The sequence below is a fragment of the Halichoerus grypus genome, chromosome 7 (genome assembly GCF_964656455.1).
Source record: "Halichoerus grypus chromosome 7, mHalGry1.hap1.1, whole genome shotgun sequence".
Lineage (NCBI taxonomy): Eukaryota > Metazoa > Chordata > Mammalia > Carnivora > Phocidae > Halichoerus > Halichoerus grypus.
The window spans coordinates 56,647,676-56,659,138 of record NC_135718.1 but is presented as its reverse complement, the minus strand read 5'-3'; positions in this window follow the sequence as shown (position 1 = coordinate 56,659,138).

The window sequence follows — 11,463 nt, the reverse complement described above, 5'->3', positions numbered from 1 at the left end:
GTAGCTCTATTTTCAACTTTTTGAGGAACCTCCATACTGTTTTCCAGAGTGGCCACACCAGCTTGCATTCCCAACAACAGTGTAAGAGAGTTCCCCTTTCTCTGCATCTTTACCAACATCTGTCGTTTCTGACTTGTTAATTTTAGCCATTCTGACGGGTGTGAGGTGGTATTTCATCGTGGTTTTGATTTGTATTTCCTTGATGCCCAGTGATGTTAGGCATTTTTCATGTGTCTGTTGGCCATTGAATTATTTGTTCTTTGGGTGTTGAGTTTGATAAGTTCTTTATGGATTTTGAATACTAGCCCTTTATCTGATATGTCATTTGCAAATATCATCTCCCATTCTGTCGGTTGTCTTTTGGTTTTGTTGACTGTTTCCTTTGCTGTGCGAAAGCTATTTATCTTGATGAAGTCCCAATAGTTCATATTTGCCCTTGTTTCCCTTGCCTTTGGAGAAGTGTGTAGCAAGAAGTTGCTGCGGCCGAGTTCACAGAGGTTGCTGCCTGTGTTCTCCTCTAGGATTTTAATGGATTCCTGTCTCACATTTAAGTCTTTCATCTATTTTGAGTCTATTTTTGTGTATGGTGTAGGATATGGTCCAGTTTCAGTCTTTTGCATGTAGCTGTCCAATTTTCCCAACACCACTTGTTGAAGAGACTGTCTTTTTTCCATTGGATATTCTTTCCCGCTTTGTCGAAGATTAGTTGACCAGAGAGTTGAGGGTCCATTTCTGGGTTCTCTATTTTTTTTTTTTTTTTAAGATTTTACTTATTTATTTGACAGAGACATAGCGAGAGAGGGAACACAAGCAGGGGGAGTGGGAGAGGGAGAAGCAGGCTTCCCGCAGAGCAGGGAGCCCGATGCGGGGCTCGATCCCAGGACTCTGGGATCATGACCTGAGCCTAAGGCAGACGCTTAACGACTGAGCCACCCAGGCGCCCCTGGGTTTTCTATTCTGTTCCATTGATCTGTGTCTGTTTTGTGCCAGTACCATACTGTCTTGATGATCACAGCTTTTAATAGAACTTGAAGTCCAGGGCGCCTGGGTGGCTCAGTCGTTAAGTGTCTGCCTTTGGCTCAGGTCATGATCCCAGGGTCCTGGGATTGAGTCCCGCATCGGGCTCCCTGCTCAGCAAGAAGCCTGCTTCTCCCTCTCCCACTCCCCCTGCTTGTGTTCCCTCTCTTGCTGTCTCTCTCTCTGTGTCAAATAAATAAATAAATAAAATCTTTAAAAAAAGAGAGAGAGAGAACTTGAAGTCCAGAATTGTGATGCCACCAGCTTTGCTTTTCTTTTTCAACGTTCCTCTAGCTATTTGGGGTCTTTTCTGGTTCCATACAAATTTTAGGATTATTTGTTCTAGCTCTGTGAAAAAAGTTGATGGTATTTTGATAGGCATTGCATTGAATGTGTAGATTGCTCTAGGTAGCATAGACATTTTAACAGTATTTGTTCTTCCAATCCATGAGCATGGAATGTTTTTCCATTTCTTTGTGTCTTCCTCAATTTCTTTCATGAGTTCTATAGTTTTCTGAGGACATACCCTTTGCCTCTTTGGTTAGGTTTATTCCTAGGTATCTTATGGGTTTTGGTGCAATTGTAAATGGGATTGACTCCTTAATTTCTCTTTCTTCTGGGGCGCCTGGGTGGCTCAGTTGGTTAAGCGTCTGCTTTCGGCTCAGGTCATGATCCCAGGGTCCTGGGATCGAGCCCTGCGTCAGGCTCCCTGCTCCGCGGGAATCCTGCTTCTCCCTCTCCCACTCCCCCTGCTTGTGTTCCCTCTCTCGCTATGTCTCTGTCAAATAAATAAATAAAATCTTAAAAAAAAAAAAAAGAAAAGAAAACTCCTAGAAACAGAATTGTTTGACTTTAAAAAAAAAATTTTCTCTTTCTTCTGTCTCATTGTTAGGGTATAGAAATGCAACTGATTTCTGTGTGTTGATTTTATATCCTGCCACATTGCTGAAGTTCCTATATGAGTTCTAGCAGTTTTGGGGTGGAGTCTTTTGGGTTTTCCAAATAGAGTATCATGTCATATATGAAGAATGAGTTTCACTTCTTCTTTGCTGATTCAGATACCTTTCATTTCTTTTTGTTGTCTGATTGCTGAGGCTTATAAGACTTCTAGTACTATATTGAACAACAGTGGTGATAGTGGACATCCCTGCTGCGTTCCTGACCTTAGGGGAAAAACTGAGACTAATATTCGCTGTGGGCTTTTCATAGATGGCTTTTATGATATTGAGGTATGTACCCTCTATCCCTACACTGTGAAGAGTTTTCATCAAGAAAAGATGCTGTACTGGGGCGCCTGGGTGGCTCAGTTGGTTAAACAACTGCCTTCAGCTCAGGTCATGATCCTGGAGTCCCGGGATCGAGTCCCGCATCGGACTCCCTGCTCAGCGGGGAGTCTGCTTCTCCCTCTGATCCTCCCCCTCTCATGCTCTCTGTCTCCCATTCTCTCTCTCAGATAAATAAATTAAAAATCTTAAAAAAAAAAAAGAAAAGATGCTGTACTTTGTCAAATGCTTTTTCTGCATCTATTGAGAGGATCATATGGTTCTTGTCCTTTCTTTTATTGATGTATTGTATCACATTGATTGATTTGAGGATATCGAACCACCCTAGCAGCTCAGGAATAAATCCTACTTGGTCATGGTGAATAATCCTTTTAATGTACTGTTGAATCCTATTGGCTAGTATCTTGGTGAGAATTTTTGCTTCCATGTTCACCAGGGATATTGGTCTGTAATTCTCCTTTTTGGTGGGGTCTTTGTCTGGTTTTGGGATCAAGGTAATGCTGGCCTCATAGAAAGAGTTTAGAAGCCTTCCTTCCATTTCTATTTTTTGAAGCAGCTTCAGAAGAATAGGTATTAATTCTTTAAATGTTTGGTAGAATTCCCCTGGGAAGCCATCCGGCCCTAGACTCTTGTTTGTTGGGAGATTTTTGATTACTGCTTCAATTTCCTTGCTGGTTATGGGTCTGTTCAGATTTTCTATTTCTTCCTGTTTCACTTATGGAAGTTATATGTCCCTAAGGATGCATCCATTTCTTCCAGATTGCCTAATTTGTTATAATAGGCAATAATATTGAACAATCATAGTATGTTCTTATAATTGTTTGTATTTTTTTTTTGGTGTTAGTTGTGATCTCTCCTCTTTCATTCATGATTTTATTTATTACTTACTTATTTGGGTCCTTTCTGTTTTCTTTTTGATAAGTCTGGCCAGGGGATTATCAATCTTATTAATTCTTTCAAAGAACTAGCTCCTAGTTTTGTTGATCTGTTCTATAGTTCTTCTGGTTTCTATTTCATTGATTTCTGCTCTAATCTTTATTACTTCTCTTCTCCTGCTGGGTTTAGGCTTTATTTGCCATTCTTTCTCCAGCTTCTTTAGGTGTAAGGTTAGGTTGTGTATTTGGACTTTTCTTGTTTCTTGAGAAAGGCTTGTATTGTACTTCCCTCTTAGAAGCCCCTTTACTGCATCCCACAGGTTTTGAACAGTTGTGTTTTCATTTTCATTTGTTTCCATGAATTTTTTTTAAAGATTTTATATATTTATTTGACAGAGAGAGAGAGAGAGCGAGAGAGGGAACACAAGCAGGGGGAGTGTGAGAGGGAGAAGCAGGCATCCCGCCAAGCAGGGAGCCCAATGCAGGGCTCGATCTCAGGACCCCGGGATCAAGACCTGAGCCTAAGGCAGATGCCTAACAACTGAGCCACCCAGTTGCCCCATGTTTCCATGAATTTTTTTAATTCTTCTTTAATTTCCTGGTTGACCCATTCATTCTTCAGTAGGATGCTCTTTAGCCTCCATGTATTTGAGTTCTTTCCAAATTTCCTCTTGTGAATGAGTTCAAGTTTCAAAGCATTGTGATCTGAAAATACGCAGGGAATGATCCCAATCTTTTGGTACTGGTTGAGACCTGATTTGTGACCAGTATGTGATCTATTCTGGAGAAGGTTCCATATGCACTTGAGAAGAATGTGTATTCTGTTGCTTTAGGGTGGAATGTTCTGAATATGTCTATGAAGTCCATCTGGTCCAGTGTGTCATTCAAAGCCCTAGTTTCCTTGTTGATCTTCTGCTTAGATGATCTCACCATTTCAATGAGTGGGGTGGCAAAGTCCCCTGCTATTATTGTATTATTATCAATGTGTTACATCTTTAATTTTGTTATTAATTGGTTTATATAATTGGCTGCTCCCATGTTAGTGGCATAAATATTTACAATTGTTAGATCTTCTTGCTGGATAGACCCTTTAATTATTATATAATGTCCTTCCTTATCTCTTATTACAGTTTTTGGTTTAAAATCTAATTTGTCTGGGGGCACCTGGGTGGCTCAGTCGGTTAAATGGCTGCCTTCGACTCAGGTAATGATCTCAGGGTCCTGGGATCGAGCCCCACATAGGGCTCCCTGCTCAGTGGGGAGTCTGCTTCTCCCTCTCCCTCTGCCTGCCACTTCCCTTGCTTGTACTCTCTCTCTCTCTGTCAAATAAATAAATAAAATATTTTTTAAAAAATTTTTTTAATCTAATTTGTCTAATATAACAATTGCCACCCCAGCTTTCTTTTGATGTCCATTAGCATGATAAATGGTTTTCCACCCCTCACTTTCAATCTGGAGTTGTCTTTGGGTCTAAAATGAGTCTCTTGCAGACAGCATATTGATGGGTCTTGCTTTTTTTTTTTTTTTAAGATTTTATTTATCTATTTGACAGAGAGAGCTAGAGAGGGAACACAAGCAGGGGGAGTGGGAGAGGGAGAAGCAGGCTCCCAGCTGAGCAGGGAGCCCAATGCCGAGCTCAATCCCAGGACCCTGGGATCATGACCTGAGCCAAAGGCAGACGCTTAACAACTGAGCCACTCAGGCACCCCAGGTCTTGCTTTTTTTATCCAATCTGATACCCTGTATTTTTTGATTGGGACACTTAGCCCATTACATTCAGAGTAACTATTGAAAGATATGAATTTAGCGCCATTGTATTACTTGTAAAGCCACTGTTTCTGTATATTGTCTCCGTTCCTTTCTGGCCTATCTAGTAACATACTTTTGGGCTCTCTCTTCACTTAAAGGATCCCTTTTAATATTTCTTGCAGGGCTGGTTTAGTGATCACAAATTCTTTTAGTTTGTTTGTCATGGAAACTTTTGCAGGTGTTCAGAATAATTTGATAGCTATCTAGCTGAATTCCTGGGACCAGAAGAAACTAAGGTCTCCTACTCCTCCACCATCTTGGACTATCTCCCCTATAAAATCCTTTTAAGGGTGGTTTCCTCTTAGGGCGGGGGCCCCTGTCCCTGCCTGCCTTTCTTCCAACTATCCTTCATTAGACATATATGTTGCTAACATATCTTGAGTTTTTATTTGTGTTTCTTGGATTATCCTAACCAGACTGTATAGAGCAGAAAGTTGGAACCTCTTTTTGTTTTTCCTCACTGCGATGATCTTGGTTCCTAGAACAGTGCCTGGCACGCAATAAATATTAATTGAAGTAATTAAGTAAGTAAATAATACACCGAGCATACACCAAAACTGGATTTTGATACATTGCTGACAAATACTTAGGGGTTCTCAACACAGAATCATCTGCCAGCCAACATTTCTGTTTCAGGAGCATCACTGTTATTGTCAGTACATTGCAGTTCATTTATGCAATTACATGGAAATTTTATCATAGATTGCCAAAAATTTTAGAAAACTTAGAGAACAAATTAAAGTTCTGATAATGAAGCATAGTTTTCATCAATTTAATAGAATTAATACTATTTTGGAAGTCATAGGTGTGGCAAAAGGAGCATATTTTTAACCTCATTGAACTTCAGCCTCATTGGTCCTAGTTGTCAGCTACATATGCAGTTGGATAAGAAAATGTATATTGAAAAGATTGTCTAATTCTTCCATAGTGATCATGAATTACATGTGCAAGTTTTTAAAATACAGTGTTTAAATACTCTTCTGAAGTTTTTTTAACTAGTTTAGAAGAATAAATTTTGTAGCTAAGTACTTTATGAGGCTTCTAGATTGCATTGGTTCTCAAATGGCAACCATTTCTTTAAAGGGAATTTTTCTTTAAAGGGAAAGGATTCTCAAAGGCTAATGCCAATGTCATTTGCCTATTTAACAGCCACTTCCCTCAGCCCCACCCCAACCCTTACCCACAACACACTTGCACTTCATTTTTTCTAAAAGAACTCTGATTTTGTTTGGGGAGGCAGTGTGCCCAGCCCCATCAATGAATCATAAATGGCCTAAGCCAATCAGGACAACTTCATTCTCCTTTGCCAGATGCTCATTCTTCCAGATTCTCTTGCAGCTAGAGATGGCCGTATGATCTCATTAGGGCAAGATTGCTGGAGGGAGTCTGGGAAAAATCATTTGCTTTCTGACAAAAGGGGCAGACCTGAGAGAGGAGAATGGACTGTCACTCCCCCTACTCCTTTTCCCACCTTGAACATGCTTCTGATGCCTGGATATGCAGCAATCATCTTTTGACCATGAGGTGACAAATATGAGGATGAGAAGCTAACAAACTAGGTGAGAAAGAAAGAGAGCAGGCATTCTGAATAATATAGTCAAGCTGCTAAAGAAATGTTAGAAGCTCCTACTTCCAAACGTCTTAAGTAAACAACAGATGTTTTTAAGGTTCAAGCCATTATTAGTCCACGTGGTAGCCAAAATAATGGCTCCCCAAAGATGTCCACATCCTGGTTCCAAGAACCTGTGAATATGTTATGTTACATGGCAGTGAGACATTAAGGTTGCTGGTAAGATTAAGGTTGCTAATCAATTGACCTTAAAGTAAGATTCTTCTGGATTATCCAGGTGGACCCAATGTTCCAGGGGTCTTTAAAAGTGGAAGAGAGAGGCAGAAAAGTTCAAGTGAGAGAGACTGGAACATGTGGGGCTGCTGGCCTGAAAAAGGAGGGAGGAGCCACAAACAAAGGAATGTAGGTGGCCTTTAGAAATTGGAAAAAAGCAAGAAAACAAATTATCCCCTAGAACCACTAGAAGGTTAGATTAGTCAGTTCAGGATGCCATAATAAAATACCATAGACTGAGTGGCTTAAACAACAGAAATTTATTTTCTTAAAATTTGGAGACTGGGAAAACTAAGATCAAGATGCCAGCAGATTTGGTTCCTGGTGAGGACTCTTTTTCTGGCTTATAGACAGCCACCTTCTTGCTGTGTCCTCACATGACAGAAAGAGAAGGGAAGAAGGCCTTTTCTTATAGGAGCATTAATCCCATCATGACAGCCCCATCCTCATAACCTCACCTAAACCTAATTACTTCCCAAAGGCCTTCATATCCAAATACCATCACACTGGAGGTTACAGCTCTAACATATGAATTTGGGGGGTGGGGGTAGGGGACACAATTCAGTCATAGCACCACTCCTGCCAACACCTTGATTTTAGCCCAGTGAGATCCATTTTGGACTTCTGACCTCCAGAACTATAAAACAATAAATTTGTGTTGTTGTTAGCCACTAAGTTTGTGGTAATTTGCTATAGCAGCAAGTGATGCTGATGCTGTCCTTGGAGAACCACTATAGAAAGTGCATGAAATTTCTAACACCTTAAATGCATAAAAAAAATTTTCTAAAATGTATTATATAATTTGATTTTAATTTTTATTCTTGGTCAAAAAGTAGAATAAGGAAGGGTTTTTTATTTGTTCAATTTAATCCATTGATATCCCTGTTTGTACCCTATGGTGACAGATTATGCTTAAGGTAGAGCTCACATTAACAATTTATTTTTCAAAAATTACTTTGTATTTCCATGGGGCGCCTGGGTGGCTCAGTCAGTTAAGTGTCTGCCTTCGGCTCAGATCATGATCCCAGCGTCCTGGGATCAAGTCCCGCATCAGGCTCCCTGCTCAACAGGGAGCCTGCTTCTCCCTCTCTCTCCTCCCCTCCCCTCGCTTGTGCTCTCTCTCTCTCTCTCTCAAATAAATAAAATCTTTTAAAAATTACTTTGAATTTCTTAAATGCCAGGCACATGCTAGACTTTGGGGATAAAATGATAAATAAGTCACTAACTCTCTTTCAAAGAATTCTCAACCAGTGGGGAGACCGACATAAAAATTATAATATGAAAGTAATATAGATAAAATGCTTAGGAACACAGTAAGAGAGCAACAACTCTGCCCAGGAAACAGAGAGAGGGAGCTCCAGAGATGACGTAACATTTGAGTTAGTCCAAAAACACACAAAAAAAGTGTTCAGCAGTTCCAGAAGGTGGGAACAGGCATGTTAGACACAGTGCATGGATTGATGACAGGGCAAACAAACTGGATACAGAAATAGAGAGGGGAAGAGGATGGGAGAGAGTAAAGATGAGGCTTTAAAGATCTCCTGGACCCAATGTGTACAATTTGGTCTTCATCTTTGTAGGTTCAGAAATCCAAAGTTCAGTTCAACAGTGACTGTGTGTCAGGCTCCAATGCTAGGTACCCAGGGAGTGGAGAGAGGCTCATGAGTGAGCTATACCCCTCTATCCCAAGGTTCCAATCTTTTTTCTGAAGATGTCTCTCTTTTCTCTCCCCGCCCCCCCCCAATTAATTTTGACTTCATTTCTCTAAGGAAAAACCAGCATAACCTCCCACTAAATTACTGAGAGAAAGTGTGAGGCAGGTGAAGTTTAAGCAGCTTGCTTTTCTTTCCCCAGTAGTGGACTTGCACAAATTCTGGCATCCTGGTCAACCTAATGGCTGCTCCTGACGTGCAGCTATCAGGCACAGTGTTTTCCAAATGACCAAAATAATTAAAATTTTTCTTCTCTAGTTTTACTCACATTCCATTGGATCCCTAGATTGGCTTTATATGCCCTTCAATAATGCTAAACTCTTACAGGGTTTCTTTTCCTTCGGTGCCCGTGGTTCTTGGTCATGTCACTTCGAAGAATGAAGAGGTAGACCAGACAGAGTGGTGGGCAGCAGAATAAAGTTTATTGAGCCATAGTACAGAGCTCCCGAAGAGGGAGGGGACCCGAGAGGGTTGCCACCAGAATTTCTAAGTCTAGGGATTTTTATGAGTTTGCTGGCGGGCTGTTTTAATCTGATTAACCCTCCAAGAGCCTGTCACCCAATCAGGTTTTTGTCATCTACCGGTCACGTGGGAAGGGGTGAAGGGCTCCTTTCAGGGTGGTGTCAAATCCTTTTAAGGGTGGTTTCCTTTTAGGGCAGGAGGGCCCCCTTGTCTCTGCCTGCTTTCTTGCAACTATCCTTCACTAAAACAAATACGCCGTTTAAATAGAAATCAATCACCACCAGAGGGTACAAGTTCATAAATCTAAATTTATATGATTTCTTTTTTTTTAAGTTAGTTTTTGATCATCAATTTAGTATATGAATATGATCTCCTTATAAAAAATAAGTTAGTACAGGGGCACCTGGGTGGCTCAGTCATTAAGCGTCTGCCTTCGGCTCCGGTCATGATCCCAGGGTCCTAGAATTGAGCCCCGCATTGGGCTCCGTGCTCCACGGGAGGCCTGCTTCTCCCTCTCCCACTCCCCCTGCTTGTGTTCCCTCTCTCGCTGTGTCTCTCTCTGTCAAATAAATAAATAAATAAATAAATAAATAAATAAATAAATAAAATCTTAAAAAAAAAAAGTTAGTACAGAAAAAACAAAAATCCCATTTGACAATTCCCTGTCCCACTACCTTCCTCAGAGATCTATCAGATGTGTTTCTGAGAACACTATGGACACTTTCGTGAATTCTAATCTACCATGTAAATGTAGAGAAATCATAAGCCTCCCTTGTTCAAAGACTTAGTCATTAAACCTGCCCATGGGTGTGCCTGGGAACACTAATGCTTATTCTTCCCTCTGTAATACTCTTTGTTTATGGTCTCCTGTGGGTACAGACAACGGAAAGTTGATTCCTGTTATTTCCCAGCTGTTAGCACAAAAGAACCTACTTAGCTTTTGCTTATGACTGTTGCCTCAAAACTAGGCTATTCATTAGTAAATACCAGTTCCGTTTCTTGAAAATGTAAATACTTAAAAGTAGAGTATGGCATTCAACGTGTACGTGAACACTGTCTACTTTAGTAGCTGGTAAAAAGAAAATAACTATAAAAAAGAATTACAATTATAAGTAAAATAAGTTTTACATCAAAATTTGGAGAAATGTATGTTTAATTTCATCTAGCTATGAAGATTATATATATATATATATATCCAGATATATATTATATATATATATATATATAATATATCTGGCACTCTATTACTTTGTGTTTACTTTTATGCATATTGCCTAGACTTAATGGAGCTCTGGAACACTGCCTTTGTTAAAATTAACTTGGTTTTGTTAAAATAATAGCTTGGTTTTGAATTCCTCAACTATTTTTATGTTCAAACACCCACTGTTTTGGAATTTTTCACTTTTCTGTTGGTTTATAGTTCTCATCATGACTTACTATTTATCAGCCAAATTTTTATTTATTTATTTTTAGATTTATTTATTTTAGAGAGAGAGTGTGTGTGAGGAGGGGAAGGGGCAGAGGAAGAGGGAGAGAAAGAATCTTAAGCAGACTCCCTGACACAGTGCTCAATCTCAGGATCCTGAGATCATGAGACCCTGAGATCATGACCTGAGCTGAAACCAAGAGTCTGATGTTTAACCAACTGAGCCACACAGCCACCCTATCAACCAAATTTTTAAAAAAATACTTTGACTATTTGGAGCGTCTGTATGGCTCAGCTGGTTAAGTGTCTGCCTTTGGCTCAGGTCATGATCCCAGGATCCTGGGATTGAGTCCCACATCAGGCTCCCTGCTCAGCATGGAGTCTGCTTCTCCCTCTGCCTGCCACTCCCCCTGCTTGTGCTCTCCCTCTCTCTCTCTCTCTGTCAAATAAAAAAAAAAAATCTTAAAAAAAAATACTTTGACTACTTGAAAATAAGACCCACATTCTTGTCCCCTAAGAAGTTCAAGGAGTTAGAATGGACTGCAGAAAATAGATTATGACCTGATGTTATGATTCTAAGTAATAAAAACATGATTCAGTACTTTGTTTGCAGTAATAAAACTCTCAACATATTCCAAAAATTGCTTAGGCTCTTTCTTTTGCTCTACAAAGAAGCTATATTTGACTACCCAACTATACTGCATATTTATATTTTGAATTGTGAATTTTTGGGTAGTCTCATAAAGACTCATCAATCTTTTTGTAAAGCACAGATGAAGTTTCGCTCTATCTTGAAATTAATGGGTAAAAGTGAGTCTACAGAGTCTTTAGAGAAAAATACTACCTATCTCTCTCTCTCTATATATATACCATTTGGGTTTAACTTTAGCAATGGTGGGAAATAGTGGGTTTTTTAATGTTAGGGATCTTATTACAATCTTATGAATAAGTAAACAAAATAATAATAACTCTTAAAACCTAGTAGCCTTCTCTATATATATCCTTCTGTTCTTTTTATGTACACTTACAAATGCAT